This window comes from Acomys russatus, chromosome 1 (genome assembly GCF_903995435.1).
Source record: "Acomys russatus chromosome 1, mAcoRus1.1, whole genome shotgun sequence".
In the NCBI taxonomy this organism is placed as follows: Eukaryota; Metazoa; Chordata; class Mammalia; order Rodentia; family Muridae; genus Acomys; species Acomys russatus.
In genome coordinates, this window is record NC_067137.1 from 25682815 (window position 1) to 25698535 (window position 15721).

Sequence of the window (15721 nt, forward strand, 5' to 3'; positions counted from 1 at the left end):
TATGAGGCCAGCCTGGGTACAAAGCAAGTCCAGGACACAGGGAAACCCTGACTTAGAAAAAGAAAACATGTACGTGTCTGTGGTGGTTTGAATGCGGATGGCCCCCAGAGGCTCATGTTTGAATGTGTGGTCCCCAGTTGGTGGAACTGTTTGACAAGGATTAGGAGGAGCGGCCTTGTTGGAGGAAATGTATCACTGGGGGTAGACTCTGAGGCTGCAAAAGCCCATGCCATTATAGTTATTAGCCTTCTCTCTGCCTTCAATTGTGCGATAAGATGAAAACCCTTGGCTACTGCTCCAGTGTCCACCTATCTGCCACCATACACCCTCCACCAGGACGGTCATGGAGTAACCCTCTGGAACTGTGAACCCCAGTAAATGTCTTCTTTTATACGTTGTCTTGGTCATGGCGTGTCTTCGTAACAATGGAACAGTAACTAAGGTAATGACCTAGTTCTTCGTTATTGAACAGAATCTTAAAAACTCCCCAACAGTCCTTATCAAAGCAAGCATTAGAAAGGCAAACAAAAAAGGAACACTGATTTAAGTTAATTATCAATTTTGATAAAAGGTAAGTGAAGGGCCGGGCGGTGGTGGCGCATGCCTTTAATCCCAGCACTTGGGAGGCAGAGGCAGGTGGATTGCTGTGAGTTCAAGGCCAGCCTGGTCTACAAAGCGAGTCTAGGACAATCAAGGATACACAGAGAAACCTGTCTCGGAAAAAAAAAAAAAAGAAAAAGAAAAGAAAAGAAAAGAAAGAAAGAAAGAAAAGTGAAGACTTCCAGGGATACTATAGAAAAAGTTTTCAGACATCAAAAAGTCTCTCTGGCATCCCAACGCCCTTTACTTCTTCTTTCTTCGCCCTATAATCTTACCAATGAAGTCCTGCAAGTAGGAAAGTTCTGAAGCGTTTATACCAAAGATTTGTTTTCTATGACTTTCAAATATCCATTCTACAATAGCAAACTAAAGCTTACTATTTTATATATCACTATAGTAGAGACATTAGTAAAATTTGCCCTTTAATTGACCTAGAGGTTAAAATTCAGCATTTAAAAACTCTTTTTCCAAATTAATTTAACAATAAAAATTTGTGTTTAGGAGCTACAGAAAAGGTCAGAGGATAACAGTACTGGCTGCTCTTCCAGAGTACCCAGACTCCATTTCCAGCACCGACATTTTGGCTTACAACCATCTATAACCAGTTTAGGGGATCCAATGCCTCTTATAGCCTCTGCAGGCACCAGGCAAAAACATGATAGACATACATACATACGTCCAAAACACTCATACACATAAAATTAAAATAAATAAATCTTTTTAAAATTTTATTCAGCCAGATATAAAGGGCTTACTGTTGTTAAATAACTCTCAAACAGAGCCTCCTCATTTCAATATTCACTTCAATGAAGAAAATTAGTTCTTCTATGGCAGGCAAAGCCACGCTCTGCGCATTTATGTTTCCTGTCCATATGTCCTAGCCCCTTATGCAGTACTCTTTGACTACTTTGGGAAGTAACATGTGTCACCTTGGGGAAATCCACAATAACCAAAGAAGCTATTTCATGTTCCAGAAAATACATCAAACCTCCATAATCTGCTTACGTACCAAACTCCTTCTCCATGTCCTATGAACTACGCCATAAGCATCATTCCAAATCCTGTAAACTCTAACTCAAATCCACATCTTCCAGGAAGTCGATCCAAACCACACTGGGCTCCAAGCACCATCAGCAACAGCTTTGTAAACATACACTGTGAGCAGAGACCTATGAAAGAACTGAAGTACAGACTGGTATAAAAAAATCATCTCTCCCCTTTGTAATGGGCTGCAAGGAAAGAATATAGGTAAAAACAGAAACAAGCCAAGTGATAAAAGTATGCATGCTGAAATATATACTGCCTTGTGCCACTTTTGCACTGTTTTATATTATTTTTAATTTGCGTAAAGCTTAAAACAAAAGAGACTTTCGTATGCAGATTATAATCTTTTTATTTTTTAAAGATCTATTTCTTTTTATTTTATGTGCATGGATGCATTTATTGTCTGTGTACAATGAGTGTGCCTGGTGCCCATGGTGGCCAGAAGAGGGCATCAGAGCCACCAACCGGAACTGGAGTCACAGATGGTTGTAAGCTGCCAGTGGGTGCTGGCAATTGAATCTAGGTCATTTGGAAGAGAAACCGGCACTCTTAACCACTGAGCCGTCTCCAGGCCTGCTTATAATCTTCCCAGTGGACAGGTATTTGGAAATAACTTTATGGTGTCTCATATTTCCACTCAAACAATGGGTGTTGAATAAGAAAATACCTTCTCGTGTAAAGTATATATTTAAACAAACAAAAGCAAACAGAAAAGTAGTAATGACCAAGATCTTAGGATCTGTGACTTCAACAGCTCTAAGAGGCAGAAAGGAGCAGCCGTTTGTGCGACCCATGATGGGGAGCTCTATACTAAGAATAATAATTTACCAGATTATCACAGATTTCTTTTTCTTTGGCTTTCAAGTTTTGAGCAGCAGTTCTAACAGTTGAACCCAAAGCCCAATGCATGCTTAGGTAAGTACTCTGCCAACGAGCAAAATCCCTAGCCACAGCCACCTTTTAAAAAATACTGAGACAAGGTTTTGCTTATTTCCCAGGCTAGCCTCAAACTTAAAATCTTCCTGTCTTAGTCTCCTAAGCAGCTGCATGTATGACCACATACAGCTATTCCCAATATTTCAGCATAACCCTTTATAGTCAATGTTTACACTCACGATGGGTTCTCAATGTAATATTCCATTTTCAATTCAGTAAATATCTTGAGACCAATAAAGAGAATCCCTAGAATATATAATCGATGAGTATTCCAGAAGCATGTACACACACACACACACACACACACACACACACACACACACACACACACCTGTAAGGACATTCGCAAGTAGCATTATGAGCGAATCGGTACCATTTGCTAAATGTTTTAATTGAGCCTAAGATACCACAGAGCACAAAATTATAAAACATGAACCTTTTTGTTCATTTTATGCCATGGGTGATAGGACATGCAAATATATATATAAAGAAAAATAAAACGAGTTCACAGAAGGAACATAGTACCTTTATGTTTTAAATTAACAACAAGAAGTGAGAAATCAGAGTGAAGTTTTAAAGAATACGCATAGTTCCAGGGGTATATATTAGAATAAGAGAGAATATTCCAAAGAAAGAAATAGGATATTTATGGAACAATAAGCCAACAATATCATTTCATACAATCTACTATGGAAGACTAATTGAAAATAAAGCCAGAGAATGGGTTGGTGCCAGACACTGGAAAGCTTTAAGCTTTAGGCTATGAGACAACTTTATTTTGATAGTAATGAGGGCCATGGAAGTCTTTTTAGTAAAGCAATACAACACAAGTAAAAATTAGCATGATAGGGAGCAGGGAGATGGCTCAGTAGGTAAAAACACAAGCATGTGTACCAGAGTCCTCAGCACCCACGTAAACAGCAGGTGGGTGTGGGAGCCGTGGAAGAATGCTCCGCTGAGAGACCTTGTCTCAATCTATAAGGAGGTGGAGGCTGATCAAGAAAAACACCAGACATCAACTTCTGGCTTCTTGCCTCTACATGCACCTGCTATCTACACTCACACACATGCATCTGTGCATTCACACACATGCACTCACACACAGGAACACCATGCACATCTCCCCACCCAATATCAGGATGATCATTTTACAATAAAATTTAGCAAAAGCTAAAAGAGGGGGTTGGCAAGATGTCTCAGCAGGCAAAAATACTACTGCCAAATCTGACGACCTGAGTTCCATTCCTAGGACTCACAACGTGGAGAGAAAACAACTCCTGGAAGTACATATGTACATATGGCACACAACACACACAAAGAAATATTGTTTTACTTAATAGTTATTTTATGTTATGTGTGTGTATTGCCTACATATAAGTGCACTGTGTATGTGCCTGGTAGTTGATGGAAGCCAGGAGAGGGCACTAGATCTCCAGGAATGGGAGTTACAGACAGTTGTGAACCACCATGTGGGTTCTGGGAACTGAACCCAAGGCCTCTGAAAGAGCAGCCAGTGCTCTTAACTGCTGAGCCATCTCTTCAGAACTAAATAAATATTTTGAAAATAAAATTTAAAAAACAACCAAAGAAGGAACTCAGTATGGATTATGGGACCACTTTTGTACTACCTTTGTAATTAGGTCTGAATTATAATTATAGTGAGAAAGAAAGGACAAGGTAATAAGCTCACAGAACTCAGAAAGCTTTCAGTATGTCAGATCAGAGCCTAGAACTCAAGCATGGCTGAGATTCAGGGGCTAATGGGTGTCTAAGCAAACAATTCTGAATCCCAACCCATTCAGCAGAACTTCCTAGACACATGTGCATGCGTACACACACACACACACACACACACACACACACACACACACACACACCTATATCCTCTTATAAAATTGAGGAAGAAGGGCTTGAGGAAAAAATTATATATAAAAGAAACCAAATAATGCAGAGCCAGGCAGTTGTGCAACAAACAGAGCTCAAATACCTGTAAAGGCCAAAGGCACTTGCAATCACATCTATTGCAAAATGGAAAAACTGCAAAACCAGTCATACTGCGGGCTTGAAGAGTGACATCAGATATATCCATTAAACTTGGCAAGAGGGTAAAATTGGATGAATGGTATTGCTGAGGTCCCTGTCCTCAACAATCCTTTTTGGAGTTTGGTGAAATCTGTAGACTCTCTCCCAGAGAAACGATAAACTAGTAAGATCTTACATGTGAAGTATTTGCAGACTAAAGCCAATCTAGAGGCTACTAACCCGGAACTCCAACGTAAGAACCTCTGCTACGAAATAGTGCCAACTGTTTTTTATCATCTATCCCATAACTTTAAAATTTTTAACAGCATATCACACATGCTTATTTATGATATATACACACTGTACACCAAACTGACATATGTGCTTTATAAAACATATACAAAATATACGTTTAAGAATCATCAATTACAACATTGAGATGTAACAAGAATAAATTAATAAAAAAAATTTTTAAAAATCATCAATTACAACAAACAATTTTAAACAATTACTTTACTTACTGATTCATAAAAGTTATGTTCCCTTTCTAATAAATGCTATTATCAGTTCTACTACATTTTTGTCAGTATTACAACTAATCCTGTTTTTATTTTGTTTTGAATCTTGCTTTCACACTTTTTTAAATAGTATAGCTTGGGGCTCTAGTGCTAAATTCAGCTCATTTTTATAATAAACAACTATTTTGCTTGGTTTTAACGGTTAGCACAGCTGAAAAACATACTTTGCAAAGATGAATAAAACCCAAAGAACTCCATTACTGGCTGCACTGAATAAAACATGATATTCAATTGCAATTCCTCTCACCATTTATGCAAAGGCTTTTTGCTAAAATTCCTACTGCATTTCCATATTTCCTGATGGCAATCAGTTGTTCTTACAAGCTAATCAGATGAAATTACCTTTTTATATTTTCAGCAGATGGGCTCAAAACCACTAAAACGTCTCTTTTACAAGGTTTTTATACAGGTTAGAAAACTTCGCTCATGAATACAAGTGTTCGAGTAAAAAAGTTCTTCAAATTAGCACTCATCATTACCAGCAATTAAATCCAGTAGGACAAAAATGCTTCCAAACACTATTTTCCATGTCCTCTTTCCACAGCATTGAACTGTTTTCTTCCAAAAGGTAATTACTTTTTGAGCCACTGTTAAGAAAGCCCCATTATCATAAGGGGGCAGATTAAGCGTGCTTCTATGCTGGACTGCACACCACACAATCGCGTATCACAGAAAATGGCAGCAATCGATATTTGCCTTCTTGTGAACGAAGCCACCATCAAGTTAAATGGTGGCTTGCCTTAAGGTAACCAGTTAATCTCTATGAAATACAGAGCTGCATGGTGACCACTGCAATACAATGTGGTGACAGGAGTCTGTCTACCAGGTAAAACAGTAAATCAAGAATTCTCTTTACCCACGCCTCCTAAACTGTACAATATCACAAAAGGCTGAAAGTGAGAGACCTGTTCACACACCTCCAATGTCTCTTGCATCTCCCAAACAGTATAATGTAGATCTGACTTCAGAAATGCTGTCACACATCAGCACCTCACTCTAATACACTTTATCAGTGTCTTACATCCAATTTCCCTTGTGCAATTACCTCCCAACTATACTGTAGCCATAGCTAAAATACTACCAGTTTGGCATAAGACAATACCACTCTCTCGACTTACACTTGACTAAGGGCTTCAGTTGAATACACACAGCTGTAACAAGGTCCAACACTCTATTTCAGAAGTACGTGTGTGTGTGTGTGTGAGAGAGAGAGAGAGAGAAAGAGAGAGAGAGAGAGAGAGAGAGAGACAGAGACAGAGACAGAGACAGACAGACAGACAGACAGACAGACAGACAGAAAGTATTGGGCTAAGATCAGAAAATAATTTGGGGGGCTGGTTCTCTTCTTCTACCACGTGGGTCCCAGGGATTGAGGTCAGGTTGTCAGATTTGGCAGCAGGCACATTTACATACTGAACCATCTCAACCATCCCAGCCCTAAGACTTAGTGAAATCCTTTCTGGAACACAGTAGGACATAAATCATGAAGACTATTGAGAGCCGGGAGTTTCCAATTGTATGACCAATCTCACTTATACAGTCAGGTACCGTTAGACAAGGAGGAGACATTTTTGGACTGAAAAACAACTGTACTGCATCAATTCAAAATATGTCAAATGAAGCCAGGCACAGAGGTGCACTCTTCTAATCCTAGCACTCAGGAAAAGCAGCACAATAAAGGTCAAAGCCAGCTTGGTCTACACAGTAAGTTCCAGGCCAGCCAGTGCTACACAGTGAAACCCTGTCTCAAAACACTGAAATAAAACCCAGTAAATTAAGGGCTGGAGAGGCAGTGGCAGAGGCTGGTCAGTTAAGAACACTGACGGCTCTTCCAGAGGGACTTTGGCTCAATTCCCAGCACCCACATAGCAGTAACAACCACATGCAACTCCAGTTCCATGGGGCATCAGGCACGGGCATGCTGGGTAAATGCACATAGACATACGTGCAGGCAAAATACCCATACACAAAATATAAGAGAGTAATAATGTTTAAGAGTGTCAAATGATTATGCACTATCTGAATAGCTGCTGCTTTAAAAAAAAAAAAAAGCAGAATAAGGCAACAAAAAAGATTTTATACTAACTTCTACTCAAAGACACATGGTCTGTTTTTAAATAGACATAAAAACAAGTAAAAAAGTTCCCAGTGTGGTAAACCTTACATGTGGAATCATTTCAAAAATTATGAAAATATAAAATTTGAGGCATAAAAACCTGCCAAGAAAAGATCCACATAAATTTGGAAAAATCGATATTTCTCATTCTTATCCAGATCTACATACTTACTACATACTGCTCCCACTTTCCCCTCCCATGGGAAGCCCTCCAGCATCACATGACTTCCGTGTCTCACTGGAATGTCTGCTTCCCGCTCCCAGTTGGTCGATGCTCTCCTGTGCTCACACAGTCCCCTTTGTAACACGCTAAGAAACCCAAGCACTCCTGCCCTCGCTTCCTTTCCATTGTCTCTTCCCGAGTACACGCTCTCTCCATCCCACCCTAACAGAAACCATGCCACGGTTTCATTGCTCCTTCGTCAGCAAGCCCACCATGAAGCCTGCCTTGATCCTCTCTCAAATGGGAGAACTGCTTTCTCTCTTCCTGGGTCCTCAAGTACACTACTGTCCCAGCATGCTTCTCACAGCACTCACCACACTTAATTAATATTACAGGTATTTGTGTTGTCTTATCACTTCTCTTAGGTCATAATCACCTTAAGAATAGAATCTGTATCTTATCGCTCCACGCCCTTATCTTTTAACAGCACAGCACCTTGAACAATGCACTTGTGTAACTAGTGCTTCGTTGGACGGCCAAGTAGCTACTTAGGATCAATTACAGACTTTCTGTGCCATCAAAAGTAGGAATGGGGATACACCTGAGAATTTGTAGAACAAATAACTTTTCCCTGACTTCCCTCCAATCAAACTTGCCAAAGTAAAGCCAGTATTATACATTTAAAAAACCAAGGGCATTTTATCCTTCAACTGTCTGGTCAAATATTATCTGATATATTTAAATATATGTACAATCAATGAAATCTATGATTGATAATAGAAGTATGTAAATACTCCAACCATATAGGCAAACCAAAATTTTTAACACAGTCAGAGTAAGACTGACCATTCAAAACACACTGCAAACACAGAGAATGGTCAAACAATTTGTTCCGAATGAAAGAAAATACCTTAAGCTTTATTTAAACACTATCAAAACTAAAGAGGCAGAATGTTATTGCTAAGAATCCAAAACCAGCCATTCAAGGATAAGCTCTCCTGGACAGAAGCACAGAAGAATCAACATTGCTAAAGTACAAAGGTGAGGCCAGAAAGAGCACAGGGATCTTACAGTGACGCTTTCATCCAGTAACTGATGTATACTTGGTACCTAGGCTACCAGGAAGAAATAAAGTTGCAGGCATCTTCACAGCATCTGTACGGAACCCAAAGAAAGTCCAGAAAAGAGTGCTCTAACGCAGTCAAGTGTGGCCAGCACTCTTGGATAGACGCCAGTTTAAAGGCATGAACGAGACTTCCAGTCAGCCATACTCCTAGGCTCCAATGCCATCTTAACACCCACAGGCTATGTGATCTTACACCAGCCACGGAACTCCCCTGAACCTTATTTCCTCACCTATAAAAAAGCAGTTTGTAGAGCTAGCATAATACCTGGCTCAGAGACAACACTCAATAAATATTTGCTGATTCTCAATGAGAGCAATACAAGAAAAGCAGGCATTCCTCTCCAAAGATCTTTTGGAACTTTTGAGGGGAAAGGGTCTTAATTACTTCCTGGTTAAAACAAAGTTGTCTCTTAGCATTTGTGAGAGACTGATTCCAGACAGCTGTGGAGACAGCAAGACCAATGGGTGTTCAAGCGCCTCACACAAATGGCACGGTGCTTCCATGTAAGCTCTATTCTTGACCCTGTACATGTTAAAGACCTACTAGATTACTTGCAGACCCTAACGCAATATCAAGGCTTTTAAATTTTATCATATTGTATTATTTGGGGAATGAAGACAAGAAGAAATCTGTACATGTTCAATACAGAAACAATTTTTTTAAAAATATTTTCTCTCTTCACCTCCCACTAGTGGGGACTGAACACAAAGCTCCACGTAAGCTACGAGAGTGCTCACCACTAGGCTACGTCACCAGGCCTTGTGGATATTTTCTAACAGTGGGCTGACTATATTCCTTCCTCCCTTAGCTCAGAGATTACTTCGAATTTACTAGAACTCCTAAAATTTTAAATTTCGGTAGCCAAAATCTTCGGCCTGGACGTAGTCATCTCCTCTATAGTATTAAGGAGATTATTCTAAATAACCCTTGAAACTCTTCTACTCTGAATGCTGTGGTTCCTCAGTCTCAGGGATTTTCCAGTCCAATTAGGGAGGGGGTGAGGGCGGTAGAGGAAGGCAGGGAAAGAAGGAAGGATGGACGATGTGGGACAGCGGCTGATGCTCATGGAGAGGAAGTCAAGCTGCGTAACAGACCAGCTTTGATGGTGCTTTTGAGGGTCAGGAGAACAGAAAAAGAAGGAAACACAATATAAGTAAGGAAAAAAGAACGCACCAGCTAAAAAGCACTGTGCCTGCAGGTGACTGTTTGTAAAGCAGGGCCTTAACTATCCCCCAGACTGGACTCTGGGAGACGATAATGCTTTCTGCATGTATGTAGCCCTTTACAGATTACAAAGCATTTCTGATGTTATCTACAGCAAACTTTCTGGAACGGGATATAAAAGACTCCATTTAAATGTCTTAGGGTTTGATAAATTTGTAGAGTCTTCACTAGAAACATCAAATGACATTTAGAAAAGATTTTTTTTCCAGTAGTTATGTGTAGAATAAATTAAAAGGCAAATGCATGCAGGCAAATAGCTCTAAATGTACAAATTAGAATTTCAGCACAAAAACAAAGGTGAAATCTGACCAACAGCTTACTTGGTGGCAAAGAAATTCAGACCCTCACAAACGACTCCTATTACTCCACATTCAAATGACCAGGGACCAGATTATTAAATCAGGGGAAAAAAAAGAATATTCACGATATTACAAAGAAAAGAATCAGAGACGTGGTGATGGGTTAGGAGTGAAAATGTCCCTTTGCTAACTAGTGTTAATGCTTTACTATATGCCAGATCACAGCTAAACAACGTAACTTAACTTCATCTTTAAAAGCACAATAATATGAGAGTAAGTACATTAATCAAAATTTAAATATGAAAACCTAAGGTGTAGTTTAGTTAAATACATAAGGTTACATGACCTAGCACTCTGGAAGAGCCATGAGCCAATCCACTCTCTGATGGAAGTCCAAGTTCGACTTCCAAAACAATCTTTAAAATTGCCTCAAAATTACAAACCAATGGGTAAAAAGCTACAAACAAACAGGATAAAAATACAGCATCTGGGCCAATGAGATGGTTTGGTGGGTAAAGGTGCTTGCCTAAAAGTCTGATGAACCAAGTCCAACCTCTGAACCTCACATGGGAGGAGGAGAGAACCAATTCCCAATAGTCGCCCTCCGACTTAAGACACATGTGCCATGGCATGAGTGTGATCACACACACACAAATAAAGACACCACTGTGGGAAGATCAGATAATCTGCAGTTATTAGGATTCTGACTCTGACGCCGGGATAATGTCGCTACTCTTGCACCTATTTTTATCCGTTTGATCTCTGTTCCTAGAGATAGGATTCAGGGCCACTCAATTATATCAATGTCCCTCCCCTCTTCACTGAAATATGGTGTGTGTGGGGGGGGGAGAGGGGGGCTAAAAGAATAAAATATATCTAAGGTGAGCATGACCAGACTGATTAATTTCACTGGAAGAACGACAGTGTCTATTTTGGTATAAGCTACTTATCATTAGGTATGATGACTACACTAAGAAAACCTGTCCCTCCAAAGGATCTCAAAAGCTCTGTTCTGTGAGTTGAGCACATACACCTCTACAATCCTGTATACTAGGAGCCAAGGCAGGAGGACTGAAAGCTCGAGACCAGCCTGGGCAACTCAGCACAATTGCCTCAGAATCAAAGTAGGAACGAATCGGGGGCTCAGCTGAGGGGCAGATGGCTTGTCTGCACTCAAAAAGTCCTGGGTTCAACTCCACTTATCACAAAGTAAATAAAAGCACTCTGCTATGCGTAGGCTCAGGGAGGGAACAAGGATACAGCCTCCTTTACTTGCACTAATGCAACAAAACTTACACATCGGTGTCAGTGTTTAATAACGACTTCCTAAAGTAATCTATATGTCCAGAAAAAAATATAAAATAATCATTTCTATGCTCGGTAGTAACTCAAATACCACACCTCACAAGCCATTTCAAAAACTACACTAGGTTATGAGCGCGCGCGCGGGGGGGGGGGGGGTATATCCTTAAATTAAGGAACTAAGAATAGTACCCAGCCGCTACGAGGCCATTTTATGACCCAACACCATATAATAAGGAATAGGCACACAGTCTAACTAAAATATAAAGTTTGAAATGCCTAGACATCACTTCCAATGGTAAGAGAAAAAAGAAAAAGAAAAAAGAAAAAAAAAATCAGAGTCCACAAGGCCTGTCCTCAATGGACAGTGACAAAAGGGTAAATGATTGGTTAACGTGACGGAGCAATGAGGAAATCCATTCGTCTAGTCTACACGAACTCAGAGAGTTATTAAGTGGAGAAAACTCTGCACAGTTCTGTAACTCAGACCAGATATAGGGCTCTGTCATCCAACTCCTGGAGTATTTTATCCAACCCCATAGTGTGTAGTATTTGCAGGTAAAGTAGAAACGCTCCCACCATGATGATTTTGGACTTCTGCCAGGAAAATAATAGCTGGCCCTGTGAGAATTACTGTGGTTTATCAATGCCAAGACAATAACAAGCATCCTAGGGAGCTCCTCTAGTCACAACCTAGAAATGCTACTGAGCCTTGGGTGCTCGGGTTGACCTTCCATACTGGCCCTAAAATGAAACACACGATGGACCACAGCTTAAGGCCAACCGACTCTGTAAAACATGCAACACTCCCAAACGCAAACCAAAGCAAGAAACAGAGGCGGTGTTGCCCACGGGAAGGCGAGTGAAGCTGACGACAACTGAGCAAGGAGAGCCAAATGCCCTTCAGAGGCAATTAGTAGGACAACCTGGTATATAGCCTAATTGAAAAAAGATTTTTGCAGGGATGTCTGAGCTCCTCGCTGCCCCACTCCACCTTTCAGCGCCTCTCCACCACCCTCATCACTTACTCAACATTTAGTCCTGGTGAAGATCGCTCACTGGATTAGCAGGATCAAGAGGACATGCAGAGAACATTCCATCCTGGGAACGACATATTTAAGTTATTTAGGCTTGTTTGCCACCCTTCACTGTAGAGTTAGAAGCATGAAATTTTGCCAACATTTTTACAGTATACACCAGTCAGCACCATAGCAACCTAATACTCTGCCCACCAAAAGATCAACACATACAAGAAAATGGGCGGCTCAGAAAAAAAAAAAAAAATACTTCGACCCTAGCCTCCTTTAGCAGTTAAATAAATGTCCCCAGGAGTGGCAGTCAGTGTCTTTACACCACACCCACTTCACGTTGCCATTACAGCTTCCTGGCATAAGCAAGTTCTCAGGATTATACAAACTGCTGCTTCTGTTTCCAGCCCAGATTTCTAGAAATAAAATCCTGGAATTGAGGGAGAAATGAAAACAAATGTTGGCATAAAGAAGAAGAAAAAAATGCATTGTCTATATAATCCCAGTTTAAGTGAACAATCATCATTAGTTCCATAGAGCTTTTTTTTTCTTTCAATAAAACCGCTTACCCAAAACTGTAGATCTAAAAACATTCTCTTGGCTTAAACCACACACAAAAAAGCAATTCTACCGACACAGCCCTATAAATTTTCTCAGAAATAAGGAAGAGATTAACTGTAAATTATGTAAAATTCAAGCTTTGCATCTATAAACCAAAGTTCAATGTGGATTAAATATGTGTAATAGATTAACATAAAATGTCTGCAAAAATCAAACAAAATGCTGACTCTTACAAGCATGGACCTCGATTTTCTCTCCAAGCTCCTGACGTCTGAATAAGAAATGGAGAGAAAAGACTGCAGACTTTAGGTCACAGAACCAACTTGGACCTTCCCACAAAGTAGAGACTAAGCACAAACACTTTCATTTTACCTACTTCATGACAAATTACTAGAGGAATGCCTATTTATGAAACTGAATCAAATCCCATGGCTACCTTTAACCCAAAACTATTTCTAGCTCAAGAGCCAAAGACCCAAGCAAATACGCAAATACTTTCTTTTCACCTTATTCCCAACACGAAGAAATCCGACCCACTCCTACTACATCTCAGCTTCTGTGAAGAAGAGAGGCCCCTTTGGCCAACTTTTTTCCCCCCAAGCCAAGGAAGCAAACCTCAAACAAATTTAACCCTTGAAATCCACCCCTACAACATAATCTAGACTTCACTGCAGTACTACTGTCTTGCACAGACACTTAGAAGAATTCTTCCTGGCTGAAGTAAGAAAGCATGATGCCTCACAAATCGTCACCAGACTCTTGTCAACCCCTCAGGGCGCTGGGACAGCGACTCACCCATGAATTCCTTACTTGCCAACATCAGTCAGACTTCATTTTTTTTTTTTTTAACTTACTGTTTTAAAAGAGAAAAAAAAAGTCACCTTCTCCACAAGGACACCTGCCTCGCCTCTTCAGTGTCTATAAGGATAGCCAGCCAAGCCAGAGAGGCTAACAGATACTCCCCAGCTTAAAGTTTCCCTCCCTAGCAAACTCTTCAGCCACAGCACCTCGGCTTGCCCTTGTCACACACAGGGTGTATTGTCAATTCCTCTGTCTCTCCGTAACATCGTCAGACTATACAGGGTGTCTGGCCCATGGGAGTGACTGCTAAAAAAAAAAAATGCATATACAAATAAAATTAACTGAGCCACAGCAGATGAGTGGTAAGGGCTGAGGACCCCGGTGTCCAGTTTCTCCGAGTCTCTTCCAAACGACTATGGAGAGCTCAAGTTCCATCACTGACCACTAACCAGCCCTACCTCCAATCGTCTGGCCAACGTGTGTGCTTCTTTCCCTTTCTGGGTCCTTTCAGCAGAACCCAGCAAGGGGATCGAATCCCAGCCGCAAGAGGAAAATCTCCTTTATCCGCCCATTCCTACCTCCGAAGCCCTAGTCCCAAGGGGAGAAAGGCAAGTGTAGCTGGGCTAAGCAAAGGGGCCGTCGAAAGCTGCACCCACAGAAAGGCATGCCTAGGTCGCCCCGGTTTCGCTGTCCCGGCGAGCAAGACTCAGAAGCTGACGGGCTGGCCAAGGTCACCGTGCTTACTCGTCGGGGCCGAGGGGCGCCCGCGCCTACTTCCGGCTCCCCCTTTCGGCAGCGGCTCGGGGCACCCGCTCCCCACCCGGGGCCCGCGGTCGCGCGCCCTCCGCGGATGCTCGCACTCCACTAACTAGGGCAACTGGAGTGCGCCGCAGGGACGGCGCTCTGCAGCGCGTGGCTCGCCCGGGAGCAGCCCCCAGCTGGTGCCGTGACAGCTGCGACCTCCGCCCCCTGCAGCCGCGCCAGGCCAGCAGGGGAACTCGGAGGAAAGTGGCAGCGGGAGATGGGTCCCAGAGAAAGCAGAGCCCGGGCGGAGGGCGCCAGCTGCTCCCCGCCCCCTAAGGGCCGCCGCGGCCGCGCGGCTCGTGACAGCTGCACCCACCGCGAAGCTCCCGCCGCCGCCGCCGCCGCCGCCGCCGCCGCCGCCGCTGCCACTCACCTGCCTCCGCCGCCGCCGCCTCTGGGCCGCGCTCCCCTGCGCCGCGCTCGCTCGCGACTGTGGCGGCGCCGCCGCAGACTCCGCCGCTCCTCGGGCCGGGCTCCCGTCCCCGGGGCCCAGGCGGCCCGCCGCCGCCGCCGCCGCCGCTCTCCGGCCCCCTCCTCCGGAGCAGGAGGTTCCCCCCCCCCACTTCAGGGGGGGATGCAGAACCACCCCGGCGCAAGCTGTGCTTGAGGGAACAGCAGCGAACTGCAGCCGAAGCGCTTGAGGCCGCGCTCCAACCGACGGACCACAGGACGAGGTGAATCGCGTCAGTCTCCCGCTTGCCCGGCCTGAAGAACAGGCATTTCAGCCGCTCTCCGCGGCCGCCATGTTCTCCTCCTCCACGGCCGCCGCCGCCGCCGCTGCCGCCGCCGCCGCCGCCCCCCGCCTGCGGCCCCGCCCCCCGTGCCCCGCCCGCGGCGCCCCGCCCTCGAGCCCCGCCCCACCCGCTCGCGGTCCGGCCCTCGCTCCGGCCCCCTCCGCGGGCCCGGCCCTGAGCCCGGCTGGCTGCCCACCAGCTCCGACGGCGCGCCCCGGGCAGCGCGACCCTGCTGGCCGCGTGCAGCGTGGAGCCGCCCCGCGCCCTCTGCCGGCAGCAGCCACGCCGGGGCCGGTGTCCTAAGGAAGTGTGTTGAGAGGGGAGGCCCGAACTCTTCCCGCACTGATCCTCCCCCTCGGGGCGGTCCTCTGTCAGCTGCCAG

General features: G+C 43.5%; 1 long non-coding RNA gene across 2 annotated transcripts in view; it reads right to left on the reverse strand.

Moving 5' to 3' along the window:
- Window positions 1-15044, reverse strand: part of LOC127186813 (uncharacterized) — a 133863-nt gene extending 118819 nt beyond the window's left edge. For both annotated transcript variants that reach the window (XR_007830412.1, XR_007830411.1), the window contains exons 1-2: window positions 14979-15044; window positions 12440-12512 (exon numbers count right to left, since the gene is read on the reverse strand). This is a non-coding gene — a long non-coding RNA (uncharacterized LOC127186813). The remainder of the gene's footprint in view (window positions 1-12439; window positions 12513-14978) is intronic.
- Window positions 15045-15721: the final 677 nt, after the last annotated feature.